The sequence below is a fragment of the Ambystoma mexicanum genome, chromosome 1q (genome assembly GCF_040938575.1).
Source record: "Ambystoma mexicanum isolate Mex_15411 chromosome 1q, UKY_AmexF1_1, whole genome shotgun sequence".
Classification (NCBI taxonomy): Eukaryota; Metazoa; Chordata; class Amphibia; order Caudata; family Ambystomatidae; genus Ambystoma; species Ambystoma mexicanum.
This window is the reverse complement of record NC_090922.1, coordinates 1,273,917,381-1,273,942,046: the sequence shown is the minus strand read 5'-3', so window position 1 is coordinate 1,273,942,046 and position 24,666 is coordinate 1,273,917,381. Positions and strand designations below refer to the sequence as shown.

General features: G+C 44.2%; 1 protein-coding gene across 15 annotated transcripts in view; it reads right to left on the bottom strand.

Annotated features, from left to right (window-relative positions):
- DAB1 (DAB adaptor protein 1) overlaps positions 1–24,666 on the bottom strand; it is a 4,845,894-nt gene that overhangs the window by 2,790,636 nt on the left and 2,030,592 nt on the right. For all 15 annotated transcript variants that reach the window (XM_069642094.1, XM_069642098.1, XM_069642099.1 and 12 more), the window contains one exon: positions 24,338–24,568. The gene's annotated coding sequence lies outside the window, so the exon portion shown is untranslated. The remainder of the gene's footprint in view (positions 1–24,337; positions 24,569–24,666) is intronic.

Here is a 24,666-nt window from a genome sequence, read left to right as displayed (position 1 = left end):
GGGTCTGCTCTCTCTCTGGATTCTGAAGATTGAGGGATTTAAAGTCTGGATCTTTCTGCACAGCTTTCTCTGGAGATTGATGGATTTGAAATCTCTGGTTTATCTTGGAGACTAAGTGTTGGCTCTTTGAAGGTTGATGGAGGTAAATATGGATTTTTCCGGCAGAGCTTCCAGCTGCAAATGGATTTGAAGGTCCCTATCTGTCCTGTCTGTCTGCTTTTATGTGTTTAGAATGTGGGTGTGTTCTAGCATCACTGACCCTACCTCTCTCTCAGCTTCTAATTGGTCAAATTTCCATTTCTCATTTGATTGGGGAACTAAGTTGTGTCAGAGTGATGTCATTTTACAGCCTGCAGAAAGTCCACTCCTCCTGTCAACTTACACACAAATCTAGATTTGAAACAAATACATATTTGCAGAGGTACATATTGTTTTAAAATCATATGCACCCCTCACATATCACAGGAGGTATCTCCTGTTCAAACTCTGCTCTTCCTGGGAGCTTGCATTCAGAAATGGCAATATTTTGCACTTTTTAACTGGTTTGCAATTCCGGACATTACCCCAAATTTACACACATGTGCGCAAGGAGTATGGACATTAGTTGATGAAGTGTCAGATTTTTCACATGCACACATTCTGAGTAATATCCTCTTTTCTGCTAAAACCCCCCTGAACATGCCACCGGGTCCTAGCACGTCTTAAAATGTGGGCAGAAAAATCACAAGAATTATGGTGTCATTTATACAATTTTCACATGTCCGCTCTATGAGTTATTCATCTTTTTCTAAAACCATATTCTGGCTATAGAGGTGTGTCTTTTCAGGTCACATGGTACAGAAACCAGTCTTTCCAGTTTCTGCCAAGCTCAGAGACCCTGCCCCTCCCAGCTTCTGCCAAGAGGAAGCTCCATTTACGACTCCCGCCAATAAAACATTTGCCTGAGTCAGGACAGGGCTTTGTTCAATTTCCTGCAGAGCCCAGGTAATTCAATCAGGGAAGTGTCATATCCCTTTTGGTGTGAGCAGCAAAAGGGCAGCTAGGCCTGGGAACACAGCTGTGACTCAAGTTTCACTCCTGATGGGGGTAGTTGCCAGGCAGAATTCAGTTCCTTGAGCCAAGTTTCAGATAAAATGTCACTTTTTGTTCCCCAGTTTAAGTCAAGACATTTTTTTTACATATGCAGCTAGAATGCTGATTCTAAGTTTAAAACTATGACATTTAAACAATTGCAACCTATGTGACACTCAGAAGTAGGTCACTCAGTCAATTTGAACATTTAGATTTGTAGTGTCTTTCAGTCCAAATTTACTTAAACTGCTGAAATCCACACCTCAGCCAGTCTTGTTATACACCTTCAAGTCACTTCAGAATATAACTTTACATTGGATCCACCTCTCAGTAAGTCTTTCTTTGGCTTGCTTTGGGTTCATTTATTCAGTTTTGCAAAAAGTAAAATCTGGTGTTGTTTTAAAATGCCGGCTTTTGGATAGTGGTGAGTACTGGTACTGCACCCAATTTTGGGATTTAAGAAAATGAATTCCCAACAGTTATGGGTTTGCTTTTGCCAATCAGCATTGCCATTCCCAATGGTTTCAGACTACTGTGTGGGTAGTCCAATCGTGGTTTTAGGCAGTGTCCTTCTGTGCCCATAACATCGGCAAAAAATGAGTGGCAGCCTATTCTTCATGCATTTCCCTGTGCATTTTCTGGGAAGCTCTGGCCATCATGATGTTTTCATGTCAGTACTGCACAGTTTTGAGGTAGGGCTCGGATGCATGGGTAAATACATCCCACAAGCCCCCCTCTTGCGATGGCCATTCGGTTTCACTGATGGGACTCGCAAGATCTGGGATGTTTCCTCATCTTCTTCCAATAGATGGCACAGTTCAGCATCTTTTTCTCCATCCAGTCGGATCGATAGGTTCTCCTCGCCGGTCCTGATGGGAAAATTGGGCGGTACCCCGGGCCCGTTGCGTCTCTGCTCCCGGTCTCCGGATCGTCCTCCTTGTCCCGCCTCCAGGTTTTCTTTCTCCTAGGACGACAAAGGAAGAGCGGCAATACCTATTCATAGACATTTTTCCACCACTGTTGAGATAGTGGGGCAGCATATGCATTTCATCATAACGAAACATTACATTCTTATTTTGAAAAAAAAAACAGTATAACTAAGAGACAGTTTCGTGCAAATCACAATATTTTAGAGACTAGATGTGGTATGTTTTATGATTGGAACTGAATTAATCTGAGACAGTACTCGCTAGGATTCCAGAGGATTCCTCCAGTTGTTGCAGAGTGTGCCTGGGATGGCAACATTTCAACTGGTTTATGTGGACCCACTTGTCTTCCCCCGCTGACAAAGGACCTTTGGGGATGTGGATTTTGTAGGCCACAGGGGAGATCTTGTCGATGATCTCAAAGGGTCCCTTCCATGTAGGCAAAAATTTGCGCTGCTTGGCCTGGTTCCTTTGGAAGTTGTATAGATAGACCCGGTCTCCCACCTGATATTCCTTCCTGGAAGTTTTTAGGTCATAATGGGTCTTCATGCTATCAGCCGATTTTTCTAGATTCCGCTGAGCATAAGCAAAAGCATGTTGAAGGTGTTTCCTTAAATTCTCCACATACTCATGAGTAGTGGAGGCATTTATCAGTGTCTGCTCTTGGGTCCTGTAGAGCAAATGCTGCGGAAGCACCATCTTGCGCCCAGTCATCAACTCAAATGGTGACATTTTGGTTGCAGATGAAGGGGTAGATCTGATGGCCATTAGGACCAGAGGTAATCGGATATCCCAACTTGGCCCAGAATCTGCCACAAACTTCTTTAATATGCTCACAATTGTCCGGTTATATCTCTCCACTGCCCCAGAAGAAGCTGGCCTGTAAGCAATATGCAGCTTTCTCTTGACCCCCAGTATCTCCCACATCTTTGTCATTACTTCACTGGTGAAGTGGCTACCTCTGTCTGACTCAATCCTTTGAGGTAGACCAAAACGGGAAAAGATGTGGTTAATCATCAAGGCAGCTGCCGTTTCTGCCTTGCAGTTTGGGGCTGGGAGACATTCCACCCACTTGGTGAACAAGCATGTGACAGTCAACATGTACTTATTCCCCCTAGCAGAGCGAATCACGGGGCCTACAAAGTCGATTTGTAAATCTGACCATGGCAGTGTCATCCCCCTCTTTTGGAGAGGTGCACGGTGCGTGAGGGATGATGGCTGAAATTGTGCACACACGAGACACCCCTTCAAGTATTGGTCGAGGTCCTGCCCCATGTGTGGCCAGTATGCAACATCTCTTAAGATTTCCAGTGTTGTGTGAAACCCCCTATGACCGGCGGTGGCCGCATCATGGGCGTGACTTAACATCAGGCTTCGGAATGAGGTAGGAACCACCCACTGATCGTGGCCAGCTTTGGATTTCCTTACCTGCAAACCGTCTTGGATTCGGAACATTTTTGGACATTTCATCAACACTCTTAGGTCCTCTTTCCCAATGTAATCGGTATCCGTCAGGGGAAAGTTCTCAGGGTCCTCAAGGTGCTGGTAAAATTTACCAATTATTGGATCCCCCTTCTGAGCTGTAATCAAATCAGCATCAGGGGTCTCCTTACTCCATTGTGCAATTGAAAGGTCGTTGTGAGCATTTGTCTGGGACCTAGTGATAGCAGTGACCTGGATTTCCCCCAACAGGGACTCAATCTCAATTAGATCCCCTTGGATGGCCCCGGTTCGACCAGCTGATCAGCTAAGTCATTTCCAGTTTTGTCTGGTCCCTCTACTTTGGAATGACCCTTGATCTTTTTCCAATAGATGGTCATCTCATTCGAGGTGACCAGATCATCAATGTTTTGGATCAACTTCCCATGTTTCAAGGGTTTGTTGTTAGCACATAACATGCCTCTGGTTTTCCAATTAACCAGGTGCTCCACGAACCGGTTCCGTACATAATCCGAATCTGTGATTATGACCAGTTCGTGGAGTTGATGCTGGACAGCAGTGAGGATGGCCTGATGCACAGCCATCAATTCTGCCACCTGACTACTTCGGGGACCAATTTTGTATCCAGCGGAGGGTTCTGGGGACTCATTCACCCATGCATTCCCTACGCCGGCCACCAGTTCTTTCTCCCCGTTGTTGTCAACATGGTAAGAGCATCCATCCACATACACAGTGGGCATTCCCTCACACTTGTCTTCTTCAAAGACTTTGTGTGGGGAATTAAGGTATGCCTCCATGTTGTCCTTTACTTTTAGACTTTCGTCCTCAAGACAGTTTTCTCTGGCACAATCATGCAAGTCAGCCAGACCTTGCACGAGGGGACTCTTCTTGTTTTGGCCATATCTGACCTCCACAGGAAAGCCTTGCATTGACAGAATCCAGGAAGTAATTCGGGAATTACTCACATTTCCGGCCCGGATTCTGTCACTTTCGAGATATTGCAGAGGCTGGTGTGGAGTCTCCACTATGATGTGTTCCCCCTGGATAAACGGGCGGTAATTCTTCAATGCCCACACGGTTGCCAGGAGTGCCTTCTCACAATCGTTGAATTTTTCCTCCACAGAGGATAAAGTTTTGCTCGCATAGGAGATTACTTTATTGACCTTGGCATGCTTTTGGTATAATACTGCCGTCAAGCACGTATTAGAGAACCCCGTCTCCAGGAAGAACTCCTTGTTTCTGACAGGGTAAACTAGGCAAGGCGCTTGTGAGAGGCTTCTCTTGAGTTGTCTTACTGCCTCGGCTTGTTCTGGACCCCATTCCCACTTGACCCCCCCCTTCAGGAGATGAATCAGGGGTCTGGTGATCTCTGCGTAGCCCTCAATGAACTTTCTGCTGTAATTAGTCAGTCCAAGGAGGCTCCTTAGTTCTCGCAGAGTTGTGGGGTCTTTCAGTTTCTGAAGTGCTTCCACTTTCTTTTCCTGGGGACAGAGGCCCTGAGGAGTAATCTCATGCCCCAAGAAATTAACACGGGTTCTACACCACTGTGCTTTCTGAAAGGAAAGTTTTGCTCCGGCGGCCCTCAACTGCGTCAGAACATAACGGATCTCCGCTATGTGTTCCTCCACAGATGAACTTTTAATGAGGACATCATCTACATAAGCCAGGTTACCCCTCGCACCCAGGTCGGGCATGGCCTTATGTAGGAAAATATTGAACTCATTACCGGAGTTGAGGTATCCGAAAGGAGTCCGGGTCCATGTGTACTGCTGGCCCCCAAAGGTAAAAGCCAGTTTGTATTGGTCCTCCCTACTGACAGGCACGGTCCAGTATCCATTGGTCAGGTCTATTGCTGTGAATACCTGTGACCCCTGGATCTGGGCCAGCCCTTGGTCAATGTAGGGCAGAGGCCATCGGGAAGTATGGACACGTTTGTTGAGCTCCCTAAGGTCAGCACAGAGTCTCCACTGGCCGTTCGGCTTCAATATTCCCAGCACCGGGTTATTGAAGGTGCTGTGGACTGGACAGATTATTCCCCGGGACTCAAGGTTCTTAATTATTTCAGTAAGGGACTCCATTGATGCGAGAGGCAAGCGATATTGCTTCACAAACACAGGAGTCATGCCAGGGTCCGTGGGGATTGTTGTTGTGTGGATGTCAGTGCGACCACAGTCATATGAGTCTACCGCAAAGAGATCTTGGAAATCCAAGAAAACTTGTTTCAACTTTTGCTTTTGTTCCAGAGTCACACAGGCATCAGCTAGGTTGACTCTCTCTTCCACCATCTGCCTGAAGCCTGGAAAGACTTCTGGTTTGGCTATTTCAGCGGCCTCCTCCAGCTGGGTGGAGAAGTCCCTGGTCAGAGTGCTGATTTGGACTGGAGGCTTCAGGTGGGAAAGGCAGCCCTCATGGACCTGGAAAATCACCTCATCATTCCTGAAGTCACATTCACATCTTCCTTACCATAGGGGCAGGAAGTGTACACCAGGAAGTTCCCCCCATGCCGGGTAAAAAACCTGTCTGGTGTTGTATTGTCATCACTGTCACTGTCAAAGCAGTCCTTGGGGATTGGCCCTAACAGTTCATTTCCTAAATCTATGGAAAAATGTCGGTCATCGACCGCCATTCCAATAATGGTGCCTGCGGCTAGAGTAATACTCTTTAAGTCGCTGTTATCCACCTCTATTGGAATGGTGTCATGTTCTATGTTGACTAATGGAGTTGGGTTTACCCCCAACCCTTGCTGTTGGAGAGAAGCGTTTAGATGTATGTAAGCATCAGAGTTTTTCAACTCTTGTCCCCTTTTAACTTTCACTTCCAGGGAGAATTGTCGGGTCCTTTCTGGGAAGGTGACTTCCTCTTTAACCTGAATTTCAACTGCATAAGGTAGCAATTGAGCTGACCTAAATGCTTTTTCTGGATCATCAAAGCCCATGGGATTATCCGCTAATCGGGACCAAGCTTTGAAGTTTATTAGGTCCAAACTAATGGCAAAGCGATTGAGAATGTCACTGCCTAAGTAAAAGGCGGCAGGGACATCTCGCACGACCCAACAATTGTGGACTATGCTCTTGTTGCCAATGGAGATTTTGAGCATACACCTGCTTGGCAGGAGATGTTTGGAATTAGGTGCTTCCAGGTCCATTTCCCATTTGTCTATCAGTTTGAATGTGGGAATGGCTGGATCTTTTGGGAGTTGGCGGAACATGGCTTCGCTGATGAAGCTCTTACCGTTGTTCACACACACTCGAGCGAGAACAGAGTCCTTCCCATCATTTAATTGGACAGGGATGAACAACTGCTCTCCAATTTGCTGAATATCAGCCAGGCTCTGAGCTGATTTCACATCTTTCTGGACTATAGGAGTGGGAGTTTCTGATTGTGGATTAGTGTAGAATTTCAGGGTGTTTCCTTCCAGCGTGGAGTACCACTTTAGACTGGAAGGGAGGTTGATTTTCAGAAATAGAGAGGACCCCCCATCACCAGTCTGTTGTCCTACTGCTATTACTGTCACGTCTGGAATTTGGCTATTCTGGAAGTGAAATTCTACTTGGTCAGATTTTTGTTCAACCATGTGGCAGGTGCCGTTTAAACTAACATGGTTGACACTCTGTTTTAATTTTATTGGTCGGCTAGTCTGGGTCCAGAGGACCTTGTTTACACAATCTATTAGGGGTGACAACCTTCTCAGGAGGTCATTCCCCAGTAAACAAGGGGTGCCCTCTGGAGTCACAACTATGACCGGGTGTTTCAACTTGTGTCGCCCAATTTTAATGTCCAAGTCTGCCGTCTCCTCGACGGGAATTTCCTTCCCGTCAAAGTTCTGCAGTTGTCCAGGAAGGGAGGTGAGAGGAATTTGGTAATTCTCTCCCCTTCCTGCATTCAGTTCGTCAAAGGCCCTTCTGGACAGAAGGGTAGCTTGAGATCCCGTGTCCACCAGCGCTGAAATTGTACCCTGCCCCTGTACTTGTACCGGGGCATAATATCTTCCCTCCTTCTCCTCAAGGGGGCACAGATAATGTACATTTTTGGACAACTGGTGGGCTAATTTTCTGGTTCTGGACATCGCGAGAGAAGAATTTTGGGCAGAATTCTGTGGAGAGCCTTGGGAATCTGAAAGAAAAATTTGGCAACTGGAGATCAGAGCCATTGTGGGTTCCCCTGGTTCCGGTTCTGGGCCGCCCCCCCCCTTTTTGGAGGCAGTCCCCAGGGTGGGTTTGAACCAGGGGATTTTCTTGCTGTTGGTTCTGGGATGAGATGGTGGGCGGCGGTAGCTCAGTCTCCACATCTCCCCAGTCTGGATTTGCATCCCTAGGGACCCATTTTTCTTTGGGAGGAGTTCCCCCCTCTCTGAAGGAGAAGATCCTTTTCCCAGGATCCTCTGAGGATCCCTCTCCCTCAAATTGGAAGACCTGTACCTCCTCCTCAAACTGAGTCTGTTTGGGTCTTTTGTTTCTCCTACCCCCCCTCTGCTCCTTAGGAGGCAGACTTTCAGGGGCAAGAGATTTTGTTTCCGGTTCCTGGGTTTCCAGGGGCTGTTTACAAGTGAGGAAGGAAGCTTCCTCCAAGGCTTTACACCCCCCTTCCCTTTGTGCCTCCTCCCTGGGAACCGGTGAGTTATCGGGGTGCTGCCCCCGTCATTGTTCTGGGGCACCAGGTCCAGAGTTGGGTGCGTTCTGCGCCGGCATGCTGATCTGAGGGTTCTGCTGAGCCCTCAGTATGTGACCCAGATCCCGAGCCGTGTTTTGAACCTGGCGCTCTAACTGGGAAACCCGCTCAGGCTGATACGGGGCCCTGTTTTCTCCCCTGGGCTGATCCCGGGAAGGGTAGCTATCCCTTCTTTGGTAGTACCCCTGTTTGGGAAGATTTGGGTACCCCTCCACCCTTGGCCTCCCCTCTCCCGGATTAGGTTGTCTGGGCTCAGGGAATTGGGGAAAGAAGGATGGATGATTTTGGGGTTGGAAATTGGGTGGATACTTGGGGAAAAAGTTCTGCCCAGGATTTGGAGAATTTTTGCCCTCCTGTGGGAAGTTGGGAGGGAAGTTCCCTGGGTTAGGTGCTTGGCTGGATCCCCCCCCCCCTTGGGCTGGAGGAGTCCACACATAACCCAGGATGGGTTGATTTCCCTTGTAACGGGGACTTACATAATCAGGAGAGCGAGGGACCCCATTTACGGGGCTGCCTCCTTGGCTCCCTGTCTGTGACTGACCCGAGGACCTCCTGGGCCTAGCATTATTAGGTGCAGGTAGGTTTTTAGGCCCCCCCATCTCCAAATCCAAAACGGGAGTGACCTTTACCTCTGCCACCTTGGCAGCAGCAGGGGTGCTGTTGGCTTTGGGGTTTTTCTGGGCATTACTTTTGCTATCTATCGGTTTCTGCACCTCATAGATCCGGGTAGCCTGTTCAATGACCCAGTCTAAAGATCTTTTCTCTGGAAAATCCCTCACGAGCTGGGTCATGATATATTTGGGTAAGGCATGGAAAAACGTATTAATAAATTCCCTGCTATCCGTGCGCACCCTTCTTGTGGTCTGTGCAAAAGCACGCTTTAACTCCTGCACAAATTCTTGTGGGGCCTGATCCTCCCCACATTGCAAATTGTAGGCTGCCTTGCGAGCCTCTTGAGGATTTCTGTGAACAGAAAAATGTTTCAAGATGGCCGCCTTATAGGTGGACCATCTTAAATGATTTTGGTCCTCCAGCCCCGCAAAGAAACTGGAGTATTCCGGGGAGAAGGTCCACTTTACATATTGAATACAGCTTTGGCTGTCCTTCAAATGGAAAGTCTCCATCATTTGTTCAAACAACTCTAAGTGCTCCCAAACAGAATACTTAGCGCTCTTATGGTAAGGCGTGATGACGCTCCTGATCGCCTTAATCTGCTTTAAGGGGTCCTTAAGCAAGGCCCTTTTTGCCTTATTGGCCTTTTTGGTTCGGGTAACCCTTGTCCATTCGTCCTCGGACTCAGAGGCACTGCTCCCAGAGGTTCCCATCTGTTCTTCCAGGTTTTCCCGGATTCTGCGAGCCTGGGAATGGCTGGCAGAATGTGGGGACCTGGTCTCCTGTGTCCTGCGCAGTTCAGAGGAGTCTTCAGATTCCTCCTTGCTGCCAGGATTTGATGGGTACCCCCCCCACTGACCTAACTGGGCAGAGGTTTTCAGGATGCCCTTAAGGGGCCTACTCTCCTGGGGTTCCCCACTGAACTGTACTGTACTTGGGTGCCCATACCCGGATGCCCGCCCCTGCATTCCTGAGTGGTACTGGCCTATGAGCCCCATACTCTTAGCTGGATAGTAATCTGCCATCCCTGTGGCCCTGTGCTCATGTGCGCCAGGGGACATGGGGGTGGTAGAGTCCAGGGACTGGGGGAGATGAAGGCCCCTGATGTTAGGGCTCCTGCGGTTATGGTCAGGAGTCTCTCTTTCCCAGCGGACCTCATCTCTATCCGCCCCTGCTCCCTGTTGCAATGCAAGAGCCTGCATTTGTGCTTTCAGTTCCTCAGTCAAGGCCTTACTAGACTCTATCAGTCTCTCCTGCATCGCTACCTGTTGTTGGAGCCTATCATTGTGTTGACAGAGGGCCTCATTTTCCCTCTGTGCTTCCTGGTTGGTCCTGGAGAACTGGGCCAGTCTTTGCTGCAGGAGGTTTACCTCCTGAGTCCCATCCCTACCGGCCTGCTCCTTTCTTGCCAGAGCATCTTCCACCCTTCTGGTGTGCCCTACCAAGTTCTGGTTTTCTTTTTGGAGGTCACCCAGCCCCTGGAGGGCCAGGTGATTTTCTTCAATTTCCTTTTTTAAGTGGCAGACTTTCTGGCCTAAAGTGTCTCTTTCCTGACTGAGAGCCTGCATCTGTGCTGCCAGGTCGTCCCTCTGCCTTTGAAGGGCACCAGCTTTCCGGCGCTCTTCATCAAACTCTGCCTGGGTATCCAGGTCTTTCAGAATCAGTTTATTGCTTTCTGCCTTTTCCCTATCTAGGTGGCCTTGCAGGGTGACTACCTGCTCAGCACATACCCTGTTGAAGTCCAGTTGTTGCTCCAGCTTTTTCTGGCTTTGCAGTAGGGAGTCCAAACCTTCTTGGTGTTCCTTCTGCAAGGCCCGAAATCTGGTATCCTGTTCTGACTTTTCCTTTTGCAGCACATCCATATCCTCCTTTATTTTAGTGATGTACTGTCTGGTCTCATTTTCTGACTCCTGGCTCCTGTGCAGCCTTTGCTCAGAAGAGTCCAGATCAGATTGGGCCTTCTCTAACGCCATCTGTTGTCTTTTTGCCAGATCATGGCCTTCAGCACATTTATTCTGTATGGCTCCCATATATAAATATAAATATGCCGCTATCCTAACAATCTTGTCGTGTTCATCTTTGGCCTTAGGAGCCATATATAGTTCACTCAGGGCCACATGTAATGGACCCTGATCTCTCCATAAGTCTGACCCTGTTTCAGTGACCTGTCGCGTGATGGCCTGCAACCAGGCATCCTGGCCCTGCTCAGCCCATTCACCTCTCACAAATAGTTTATGTAAGAAGTGCTCTCTGGCTATTTTCATATCTACCAAGGTCGTCATTCTAGAGATTGGTCTCTGTCCTGACTTACAGAAGTTTGTATTTTATTTTTGCAGAACAGAACTTTTCTTGGAGTGTCCCTTTTGAGGAATGCTTCACAGCGTAATGCCGCGTGGTGATCCGATTGGATATGTGTATCTGGTCAGCTGGCACGCTGTATTAAGCTGCACAAGTGGTATTCTAACCCAAACGTCCGGCCCGAGCCCCCAATTTGTAAGAGGATTCAATTCAACACTACAGCTAAGTCAACGCCTAGTCTAGAATACTGAATGAAAACCCTTATTGATATACCTTTATGTCCAGTTCATGCGTTCTGGATGACTACCCCTATATAACACCCCTCTCTTGGAATCCTCCTGACCCCACTGAGCCAAGAAGTAGTTCTGTTTTGCAAGTTTAAAGGTTTATTTGATAACTTAAACAATATATATTATATCACGCTTTATAATAAATTAATAATTGGATAGCACACTTCTTGATAATCACTAAGGAGTTGACATGAAATGGATAAGATAGCAACAATACTTTTATGGTTCCCAATGGATGCAATGTGGAATGAAATGCAGTACAGAAAATAACTTGATAGGATTTCAACAAAAGACAATGTAATCACTTTCTTGGACAATTCACCCCTCCCCCCCTTTTATGCAATGCAAGGATATGGAAGGAAGGCACACAATTCTCAGAAAGGCAATTCAAATGTAATTCAGTTCATCCAGCAACTTAGACTACAGAAGTTGAAAACACAGGCAAAATGCTTTGATATGTGCTGGCAATGGAGTGAAAATATGCTGGAAATGCTTTTAATTCCCTTTCAGAGGTTCAGGGTGAGTGGTATCTAGTTAATATTAGTCCAGGCTCACTCTTGCAATGATTCAGGAATGATTAGCAGGTTAAACGAATTTCTGGCAAATGGAAGGCAAGCAGCATCAGATTTTTTTACACGTGGAGAAATTTGCAAATCGCGGTAAAATTCGCGAATGCGTGTTCCGCGATTGCGGTAAAACTATAGGGGGTTCTAGGTTCTTAGGAAAGCCACGATTCTCAGCTTTCAGGGGAAAGTTACTGCAAGTCTCTAGCACAAACGGTTGCGGAGATATGAGCGATTAAATAAAGGTCGTTTTTCAGATTTGAAATTTTAAAGTTCAAAAAGACAAGTGCAGCTTGCAACTAGAAAATGACAAGTGACAGCTTTACAAATGACAGGTGACAGTTAGGAGACAGTTCTACTTAGATTAAAATAGGATTGAATTATATTATTTTAACTAAGAGATTGGTTCTGCACAGTTTTCTAGGTACTCACACTATATTCTTGAGTGAAATGGGCCACGCCACGGATCTGGTCAGGTTTTAGACGCGCCTCTGGTCTCTGCACTTCACAGTGATCTGGGTCTGCTCTCTCTCTGGATTCTGAAGATTGAGGGATTTAAAGTCTGGATCTTTCTGCACAGCTTTCTCTGGAGATTGATGGATTTGAAATCTCTGGTTTATCTTGGAGTCTAAGTGTTGGCTCTTTGAAGGTTGATGGAGGTAAATATGGATTTTTCCGGCAGAGCTTCCAGCTGCAAATGGATTTGAAGGTCCCTATCTGTCCTGTCTGTCTGCTTTTATGTGTTTAGAATGTGGGTGTGTTCTAGCATCACTGACCCTACCTCTCTCTCAGCTTCTAATTGGTCAAACTTCCATTTCTCATTCGATTGGGGAACTAAGTTGTGTCAGAGTGATGTCATTTTACAGCCTGCAGAAAGTCCACTCCTCCTGTCAACTTACACACGAATCTAGATTTGAAACAAATACATATTTGCAGAGGTACATATTGTTTTAAAATCATATGCACCCCTCACATATCACAGGAGGTATCTCCTGTTCAAACTCTGCTCTTCCTGGGAGCTTGCATTCAGAAATGGCAATATTTTGCACTTTTTAACTGGTTTGCAATTCCGGACATTACCCCAAATTTACACACATGTGCGCAAGGAGTATGGACATTAGTTGATGAAGTGTCAGATTTTTCACATGCACACATTCTGAGTAATATCCTCTTTTCTGCTAAAACCCCCCTGAACATGCCACCGGGTCCTAGCACGTCTTAAAATGTGGGCAGAAAAATCACAAGAATTATGGTGTCATTTATACAATTTTCACATGTCCGCTCTATGAGTTATTCATCTTTTTCTAAAACCATATTCTGGCTATAGAGGTGTGTCTTTTCAGGTCACGTGGTACAGAAACCAGTCTTTCCAGTTTCTGCCAAGCTCAGAGACCCTGCCCCTCCCAGCTTCTGCCAAGAGGAAGCTCCATTTACGACTCCCGCCAATAAAACATTTGCCTGAGTCAGGACAGGGCTTTGTTCAATTTCCTGCAGAGCCCAGGTAATTCAATCAGGGAAGTGTCATATCCCTTTTGGTGTGAGCAGCAAAAGGGCAGCTAGGCCTGGGAACACAGCTGTGACTCAAGTTTCACTCCTGATGGGGGTAGTTGCCAGGCAGAATTCAGTTCCTTGAGCCAAGTTTCAGATAAAATGTCACTTTTTGTTCCCCAGTTTAAGTCAAGACATTTTTTTTACATATGCAGCTAGAATGCTGATTCTAAGTTTAAAACTATGACATTTAAACAATTGCAACCTATGTGACACTCAGAAGTAGGTCACTCAGTCAATTTGAACATTTAGATTTGTAGTGTCTTTCAGTCCAAATTTACTTAAACTGCTGAAATCCACACCTCAGCCAGTCTTGTTATACACCTTCAAGTCACTTCAGAATATAACTTTACATTGGATCCACCTCTCAGTAAGTCTTTCTTTGGCTTGCTTTGGGTTCATTTATTCAGTTTTGCAAAAAGTAAAATCTGGTGTTGTTTTAAAATGCCGGCTTTTGGATAGTGGTGAGTACTGGTACTGCACCCAATTTTGGGATTTAAGAAAATGAATTCCCAACAGTTATGGGTTTGCTTTTGGCAATCAGCATTGCCATTCCCAATGGTTTCAGACTACTGTGTGGGTAGTCCAATGGTGGTTTTAGGCAGTGTCCTTCTGTGCCCATAACATCGGCAAAAAATGAGTGGCAGCCTATTCTTCATGCATTTCCCTGTGCATTTTCTGGGAAGCTCTGGCCATCATGATGTTTTCATGTCAGTACTGCACAGTTTTGAGGTAGGGCTCGGATGCATGGGTAAATACATCCCACATGTGTTCTCTAGATTTCAAAATACTAGATTTCATTTGAGTTATTTCATGTATGCTTTATATAGTTTACTTATTCTGAATTGCAAGACAAATAGGTATGCTGCATAGTAATTCAGTGTTTCATGATAGCATGGATTTACCTGTAGCGTTTTTCGTCATTTCCCCATACTTTGTGACATGGGAATCTGTAATTTGAATTCATTTGACTTGTTGTCCCAGATTTTGTGGCGAGATTGTTATCATGCGAAGCATAACACTAAACTTAGTCTAGTCCATCCAATTATCCTTACCCGATAGTTGTGAGAACCTGGATTTGGGCTGAGTTGATATCTTGCTCTAAAAGGAGTTAGCATCCAATTAATCACAGACGTTTGGTTGGTAGGGCATTGTAAGACAAGTGACATAATCAATACATTGATCACAGTTCTTATAGGTTGCCCATAGTTAACATAGTGTGATTAAACAATGGACTGCCATTATAAACATAGCATTCAATAATAGAAAAGTATTCTGCACGGAATGGATCATGAAACATGGAGACCACTGCAGTGCCTACAATACTATTCATATGTATTTGAAAGACATGGATTTACTATGGTAAGCAGGTAAAACTGATACTACACAGATGGTAAATCATGTATCATTACAAATGCCTTAACAATCAACATGGATAAAAGCAGAGAAGATGTCCAGTGGGTAACTGATAGCATGAAAGCAGAGGTGGAGACTTTAGGGGCAAGGGAAGCAAAAGCAACTGCACCTTCTTTATTTGATATACCTGCCAACTTCTTTCTTTCCTTTGTGCCATGAAATCAGAACAGCTGTTGCCAGCAGGAGGTGGTACAACAAGGGACAAAGTAAACAAAGTGAATTAAGAGAGTCCTAGGTGGCATGGCATCAGGACGTTAGTCTATAGGGGACACAAAACAAAGGAAGTACAGAGATTCATTAATTAAGCAATATGACCCGAGCGGCGGGGGCAGTACCGACTCAGGTAATGCCCCGGGGCCCATAGTTATAGGCCCGAGCGAAGGTCGGTAATGCCCCCGCCGCTCGGGTCATGTTGCTTTTAGTACCCCTGCCCACATTATGAGCGTGGCCGGGGCACTAAAAGCATTTTTTTCTGTCCCGAAAAGCCACGGCGTTTCGGGACAGGAACAAAAAAAAAACGACCAAGAAAATGGCCGCCGGGAAAGGGAAAATGGGAGTCCATTTTCCCTTTCCATGGCGGCCATCGGGAGCGGAAGCGCTGGGAACACAAGTGTTCCCAGCGCGTCCGCTTCCGAAAAAAAAAAAACATACCTGCGTCCCTGCTAGGGGACGATGCAAGCCTCCAGCCGTGTGTCTCCAAACTGCTGGAGCCTGCAATCGTTCCCCAGCGGGGACGCAGCAACAAAAAGTTAAGTGGGGCGGGGAGAGCAGGGAGGACAGAGGGAGGGTAGGAAAAAAAAAAAAAGCTTACCAAAGTCCCCGCCGGGGTTGAAGGCAGCCTCTCAGTCGTGGGGAGGCTCGGAGCGGGGATGGCCCTGCTTCGAGCTTCCTCATTGGCTGAGGGGCTGTCACGCCCCTCCGCCGGGAACAAAGGCCGTGGAATCCTGACAGAGGGATTCCCGGCCTGGTAATGACTCGGCGAGGGCCAATCAGAATGGCTCTTGCATTCTGATTGCGCCCTCACCGGGTACTAATGGCCTGTAAGTAGTGGCAGAGATTTAAAGGACAAACTAAACACGGGTTATCTAACCCTCTGAAGGCGTGTAAGCTCTTCCGTCTTGTTTTGGTCTCCATGTAAAGGGATGGGGAGTGCCAGTTACTGTCTTAGTTCATAGGAATCATGGAGCACACCCACTGGCCATCCTCAGGCATCCCAGATGAGGTGTCAACTGACACATTTAGAACACTAAGCGTGTTATCATTCATCCAACATTCCTGAGCTGCCTATTCACCAACACCCTGCAAGCCAAGATGGAACACCAGCAGGACATCTGCCTGGGGAATGCAATACATTACCACAAATGACAAAATGCAACACACTACCCTCCCTTTACATGGAGGGATAGGAAGGCTGACATGAATCACACCCAAGACAAGAAACAAAATCAGCCAGGCAGTGGAGTGTGAAAGGACAAAGAAAAGAAAGGAATTCCAGGAAGGTTCTGCTGGCATGGCAGTGGGAGGTAGAGCTTTAACGGACAAAGGAAAGAAAGCAATCGAGTAGCCCAATGATGACATAGCAGTAGGAGTAGCATTTTAAAGGACAAAGGAAACAAAATAAGTCCAAGAAGTGTCTAATGCCAAAGGAGAAGGGGTGAGACTTTAAAAGATAAAAAAAAAGATATACTTGAAAATTCAGTTGCAAAGGCTACTTCTCGCTCACTCTCCTGACCACTGCCAGCACCCATCCACATGCCTGACCATCATGGGTAGCTTACTGGGACACGGCCAGCCCACCTAACTCCATATCTAGGCCTAATGCGCACACGCATAACATACCTTCTGAGAAATGTCATACATTGGACTCCGGTCCCCCAAAGGGGTTCACCCCCAAAAGCGCATTGAAAACCATACTAATGAGATACAGGTGCTATGTAAACTACTACTACTACCTAATGGACAGAGGAGGAGAAGGAAGTGAAGGATGTCTCTGAAAGCATGACACCAGGGTTGAAGATGTAAACAAAAAACTAACAAAGGTATTCCAGGAAGGACAACGCAGCAAGTAGTGGAGTAGAGAGAGAGAAGAGAAAGTTCAGGGAATATCTAATGGCCAGACAGCATTTGTTGTATCAAAATGGAAAAAACAAAACAAATAATTGCTATTTTCACTCTTTACTCAGTAGTACACATGTGGCAGACATATGGCTTTTCTGCTCCCTCTAATGCCCATGTCACTTGCTAGATTAAGCTTTCACTTAAAAAAATAAGTGAAATAGGGGTGTAGGGCCTACTTTTACAGGAGCTTTTCATTGCACGTACTACTGTAGTGCATATGGAATCATGTTAGCACTATACGCATAATCCTACATCTTAATAGAATATAACAAAATCTGATCCATTTACAGATACGTTCTCTATTTGCATTCTTTAAAGCTCACAATTGCTGTTAGCAGTTATACCTGAGAAGGGGAAACACGCCCCGAAACGTGTAGTGTGGTGTCCAGTACAAGCACTGCACTAAGAGCATTTAGGTCTTGCTGGTGTGGTACAGCTTGGATTAAGACACAGAACTGTGATTTATTCAGTATTGGATTGTGTGAATAACTGTTGCTGATTGAAAAACTATGAAGTAAGCAAAGGAGAGTCACTTAACCCTTTTGGGTATTGAGCGAGTTGCATTTATGATAAATTATCCTATTGTTACGTGTCAAGAGGATGAAGTCCTGAATCCTTATGTACCCCAAAGTATTTAGTATTTGAGCATGTCTGCTTCATTTATGCTAATAAAACATTTTTTGATACTAAAGAAAGAGGTCTCGTGGGTACCGTGAGAAGAGTGACCAGGTAACTTTGTCAATGTGACCGGTGAATAGTTTTAGTGTATAGTGTATTCCCTTTGTGGCAAGGGTTGTGCCCGGAGCACGTGAAACACAGCGATATTGTGATTACACGTGTTAACATTTTCATTAATCAAAGAAGAGTGAGTTGTGCACCCTAATCCCCATATAAATGATACATCGAATGACACTCATACTATGAGTGTCATTGCCTACACTCACGTCTCTAAACTGTTTCTGTGCGAGATGGCATCTGAGTTGGTGTTGTCCACGCATGAACAACATGCATTCCATCCCATTCTAACTAACTCATATCTACATGGCTCAAAGTGAAATATGGCTGTGTGGTATAAAACAGGCCAAACTGCTTGTTGTGGCAACACTGCCGTCCATATCACATTCGATGCTACATTGTGGAGGACTAGTCAGGCTAACTACTAGTCAGGCTAACTGCATCAGCTGCCAAAGCCCACATCATACCAATGCATATTTATTAATTTAATTATTTTTATAACGCACCTAATACCATACCGGAGTTTGGTTTCTAAGCACGGATCCGCAATTCTAACCTCTGTTGCTCACACGTTGCCCCTGTGCTATCCCTAGTTCGCATTCATCCGAAAAAGAAGTGCAACAAGGGAAAACTGACTTCTACTTGCTAGATTATGTACAGGCAATCCTTAACAACGGGCCGCTGCCGAATTCATTTAGATGTACAGCATCAGTGACTTTAATCAGGCCATAATGGGTGAACACAGGGCGAAGCGAGCAGGTCCCCTGGGAAGCAAAATCAATCCAGTCTGCTCATTAAAAGGTAAAGCGTCAACAATCTTTGTCAGGCCTTTTATCTCGGGCTTTAGCAGACGGTGATGCCCGAGGCAGCTTGCACTATTGAGATTTAAAATGGTGTTTGAGTCTCACGTCTCCATTGGCGAAAGTAACCCTTTACACCCAGGCAGGAAAACAAACGAATACCATGCCCTTGTACTTCATGACATTAGAAGCTGCCCTGCCTGACATCACCAAGGAGCATCATTCTTAAGAGACAGAGGGCCTGATTTACAAAGCGTTTTTTGATGGGGTTTTCCCCATAAGGAAACGCTTTTGTAAATCAGGCCCAGAGCCTCCATAGATCCATGATGCTGCCCATGGATTAGCATAGAAAACCTTTCTCAATAAGCTGCAAGAACATTTATATTACACGATGAGTTTGAATAGTCGTTTTGGCAATGAAGCAAGATGTAGGTTCTTTCCTCTCTGCACAGCACCAATTTACAGAGAAATGTCTCTCCCTTTCCTTGTCTCCCGGACGGATCTGCATTGTTATTATTATCATTATTAGTATTGATAATTGATGGTACTTAATGATTCACTCTCAGGAGGATAATGTGCCGCAGCCGGTCACACTATTCGAACTTACAAAGTGCTGGCTGTCCCCCAGTCTGAGGAGAATGCTTCATTCCTGAAATTTCAACTCACAGTGCATGCATGTGGATCTCTTTTTTTCGCAGCAATATCTTTTCTAAAAAGTTGATAGGGCCATCTCATGCATCAGCAATACAAGGGGCTCAAGTAGGATGTTATTCCTGTCAAGCTCATTAAACATGTTCACTTTCTGTTCACTAACATTGAAAAAGGACATGCACTCACAATTAATGGAATATCTGACACATTCTAACCCATGCACGTATCTCTCATTCTGGTTCCCCTTTACAGAGTTGACTCAAAAAGAAGAAAATGGAGAGGGCCATATGCAATAAATTGCACAGGTTGAAGATAATGTGGCAGTGGTGGGTGCCAGTGTCGCACCAACATATCCAATGAACGGCCCATGAACATGTTTTCGCACTGGTCTGCCCAACATGTGGCCTGTCCCCGGCACGTTTTATCTGACCTGGTTTCGAAGACGCATTTCGCTTTATGGCACCAGTGCAGTTACATTCCTTCGGATAAAACATTTAAAAAAGCAAATATTACTTTTCAGGGCACGGCAAACTTTGTACTGCCAATACAGTTTTGCCAGCAATCCCTTGATACAAATGTTACTTTTGCCCGCTAGAATTGCTTATACTGTATGCTAGCCATAATGATAATTCTGTGACAGAGAGCACATATTATAATACAAAGAAGTCTTTCTAATTTAGGGTGATTGGCGTGCATCCAAAACAGGTTTGTGAAATCAGTCTTTGGTCTTCCCATGAGCATTGCCATGATGCAATTGTTCCTGGAAACTGGAATAAAATCTGTCACTTTTGACATAATGGTTAAGCCTTTAATGTATTGGCTTCGGCAACAAAAGAGTGAACATCTTGAATTATAATAAAAAGCATTGTGGGACGTTATTCGTTATCATGGAGGTACATTCTGCAAATTATATAGGCACACATGTTACTTAATAGAATTGGTTTACCTTACTCTATGAAACGGTATCTATTCCAAATTCAACACTGTGTATGGTGAAAGAGAAATTAGAGGCGTTGTTTATTGAAACCCTGCTGTTGAAAGATGGGAACCAGACAATATTACTGTTAAATTGCCCTAGCATCAGAATATTATCATTAGGCCCTTCTGTATACAATTGGAAAAAAGGGTAGCTAGCTCTTAATTACAAATGCCTGGGAGTCTGAAACAATTTTCCAGCATACGTTTACCACAAGAATCTCATTAAATAATTGCCAATACTTCCTGGGTATTATTTACAGCTAATAAGCTGTCACTCAAAGTATTGATATACTGAGAATTAGCTCTCTGGTTGTTAGCTATTGCTATTGCTAAGCCACCTGCTTGTCTACCTTCCGTCCCCAGTTCAGCTAGCATAATGTGCATAGGACATTCTTGGAGAAGTAAGGGACTAGTGAGACATGTAAAATCAAGCAGTAAGGGTGGCCCTGAAGCAGGATTGTTCAGAAAGTGATTATATCCTCTACAGTTCCAGGATAACACATCTACTAGAATCAGGCTAAAGATGAGAGGTATTTTGGAAGGAATGAAGATTACCCATGCTAACTGTGCAGGGAGTATAATTATATTGAAGACTAGGAGGCGAGCATTAGATTCCCGGCCAAGCTATGTATTGCATATGAAATGTTGGATTTTGCATATGTTAAAAATGTTATAGTGAGAGCAATACATGGACACCACCCTGATTTTTCTATTTTGCATTCTCCTAGGGGAAGAGCAGAAGAACAATTGATATAGGAGACTAGCAGTGGTAGTCGCCTGCAGTCGAGGAAGTTTGACATTCGGTTTGGAGTAGTTCAAGTCTTCGCCCAGTTAGCAGGACTTTGTGTGGAGTTTATTGAATGACTTTTCAGAGCGAGTAAAAGAGAGGAGGAGCTCAGGGACAGGAAGTGGTCATAGCTAAGCATGGAGGAGATGGACTACAGACACGGTGGGGATTGTAGTTTCAAAGCAAGAAAAGTCTGTTGAGACATTTTTTCTGGATTTGTTGTTGATTTAATTGTTTTTTTGAAACTGCTGAGGAGTAGTAAATTAAAGAAGTTGAAGCATAATGCTCGCCTCCAGTCTTGTCATAGAATTAATTAAAGGACTGTAATGTTGCAACGATCCATGACCAGTCCATAAACAACTTGCCTTTTCTCTGTATCTCCTACACGATGGACACTGATCTTCCCTCATCATAGCCAACCTCAAGTGAGATAATTAGGGACGAAGAGCAAGTCATTCAGTTCCTTCACATCCCCCTGTTTATTTGTCCAAAAAGTAGACTGTTCCAATGAATTTTGGCAAATATCAATCCCCATCGGCCTGAAAGAGTCAATTATTTCCCAGACCAACTCATAGACTATTTTAGAATGGAAGTGAGCCATACTCCTTTCACGTTTGTCCTGTTGGAATTTGATCCATTCAATGTCAGTTGAATTGATTAACTTTAGGGGAGGGATGTATGAAAACACGTGTAATACCAACGATTAAATGGAATGTACTCTTTGTCATTCAGCAGTACTTCATAACGAAATGACCTATCTTCCATCTACTCAATGTAGTCAATGTTATGTTTGCTGATGCAAAGTGAATTACTCTTCTCACAATTCATCCCCATTGCTTGTGCTTTCTGGATTATAGAGTATATCCATACTTGAGCTCTTATTTTGCACCCAAGCTCCATTTGTTTTGAAAATATGTGCCTGGGAAGACACCTATGCATTGTTTCAAATGGTCAATTAATCAAATACCCATCGAAATACTACCAAAGTATACGTATTTGTGTTTGTGTTTTGAAGGTATTTGTAATCCTAAAGGACAACTTGATGCAGTGCGAAGAAAATTGGACACAGCCATAGCACAAACTAAGATTGTTATGTTTCGATTTGGGAAATTTTCTATTAGACCTGCATGGCTGTATTGGACTCAGAAAGCCACTCCAGCATTACTATATGGCCTTGAAACTTTGCCAAGTGACTCGCGCTTTCAATTTGATCAATGGGAGGCTAAATATTGGCGACAAGTATTAAACTTGCCAACATGTGTTCCAATATCTTGGCTACGGTATGAGTTGGGCCTAATTTCTTTGTGCGCACTGTATAAGTGGAGAATGTGTTCGCTCCTCAGGAAATGTATAATCTCAACAGGTAGCAAGATTATTCTAAAATCTTTGTCTGCATATATGTTTACAACTACTCACCCCTTTATGGTCAATTGGATCAATACAATTTCTCAAATACTTGATTCAAGTGATATTTCGATTGAATTGTTGTTACTGAATCCGAAAAAGGCTAAAGAAAAACTATACCAAGTAGATTGGATAGTGACTCAGGAGTTTTGTTGTAGTTACTGAGGAGGTGATAGTATTAGATTTCCACCAAGGAAAGTATGCACTTTACCTAACTATCTAGAGAGAGCTCCAACACCTAAGTACAGATTGGCAATTTTACGCCTGCGTTTTAACTTATGGCACACAAAGGAGGGCCTAATAAGGTGGCGCCTACTACAGGAACAAGACAAAATCTGTCGTTACTGTAATCACATGGAGTCCACTGAGACCTTAGAACATCTGATAACAGAGTCTCCCGTGTTATGCAATCGGCGACAAATACATTTCACCAAATATTGTAAGTACTTGGGGAATATGACAGAGAAATCGTGCTGAGCCATAATTTTGGGTAGTTCTTTTTTGCCATTAGAAATAGCCACTGTTAATTTTTTGGAAGGGCTGCAACTAGAAGCTGCCATGGTGTAAATAATATCGCACATATTGGCCGCCATTGAGAAAGTACGGACCCGCAATGGGTCTTCCTTATTGGGTGTCAATTGTTAGTTGTGTAAATTTTATAATCTTTGTGAGGCATTGCATATGATCGTGAAATAATCTGTAGATTATGAATTAGTAATATACATGTGATATGTGATATGAATGAATTTGTAAATATGTTGTTCGATGCTGTACAAAAAATCTATTTGTCTAGTTGTGTATCAGAATGTACGTTGTCCGAATGTATTGTACATTTTGTTTATAATATTGTTAATTATTGAAAGGTTGATTCATTTCAACTAAATCAATAAATAATAAAAAAAAAGTTTTGAAAAATTGCATCATTAACCTCAAAGTTTGAGGTGTTGATACTGAAGTAAAACAGTGGTTGCAACAGGAGGGAGCACTTTGGTGATATTGTTTTCATCTAGCCTTCTGTGACTCTCTCTCTTGGGGTATCTAAGAGTCTTAATACATGGAGGAATTTCCTTGAGGAAAGATTTGACTTGATGTTGCCTTGTGTTTGATTTTTGTTTTTACTTTGGAATGATATTTAGATATTTCCCTGGCTAGATCTTGCCTCATATTCTTATTGTACTTTTTCCTTATTCCTTAATGGTCAGTAATATTGGCACCCACAAATAAATCAGGTCTGAGTCTTTCCTGATTTCTACTCGTAGGTTCAGTTATGACCATATAGGTGGAGTTTTGAATTATTGCACCCATGGAATACTCCATATTGGATACGTCATTTACTTGTGGTGATTGAGGGAATCATCGTTTCCACTGTCTCAATGTTTGTTGTTATACATATCAATCTTTTTCAAGATTGTCAGCAATTTTAAATGATGTTTCACTTCATCCTTAATATTAATATAGTCTTACCAATGATTATATGACAAGAGGAAGTGCCGATATTGAGAACAGACCCAAAACATCCAGAGAGTTGGTACGACAGTTAAGGTCCAGATACACAGAAACATTACATTTATATGAATTCAGAGCAATAAAGTAATTCTTGACAATCCTGTTATAAAATTCTCTATAATTCAAGTAGTTGACTACAATTATTCTCTCTTATTCTCTTCTCAAAGAAGAGACGTCCAGGGAAAGTGACCAATTATACCCCGCTCCCAGGGCTTGCGAACATATCAAGGATGGAATTATGGGCTTTAAGGAGCTGTCCCTAATTGCTTGGGGAAAATAATGTGTTTATTATGTCTGATACTCCTCCTTTAAACATGCCAATTCCAATTCTGCATTCAACAAGAGACATCTTTCTCCCACCTTAATCTCTCATCCTGTATTACTAGATGTTATCCGTGAGCATCCATGTGCTCTGTTTGCTGCACAGGTTGCAAACCGAGCGGTTTGATCTCTAAACACGTGGGTCACAGTGGGAGACGGAATTGCTCATATAGAACAAGTATTAATTAAAATGAAAACCACTTACCACACAACTCCCGCTGGTCTCCTCCTCAAATCCACTGTCTCAGCAGTCGACTGCAGTTGACTGCAGTGGACTGCACTTTTGCAGCTCTTCCAAGTGGTGGTCCACGATTGTCAGTGTTGTATAAAGGCCTGTCTTCTCTACTTCTGCCACAGGTAAAAAAAATAATCCCAGGACCGACTGCTTGCTTGAAAGTGTTTCCCTCACAGAGAGTTCACAGTAGTAGTTCTGCACCTAAAAGATTACAAAACCACCAGAATATTATTTGAAAATGTACAATGCACATTTACATGTCACTTACAGTGTTTTCAGTGCTTCCTATTCCCATACAT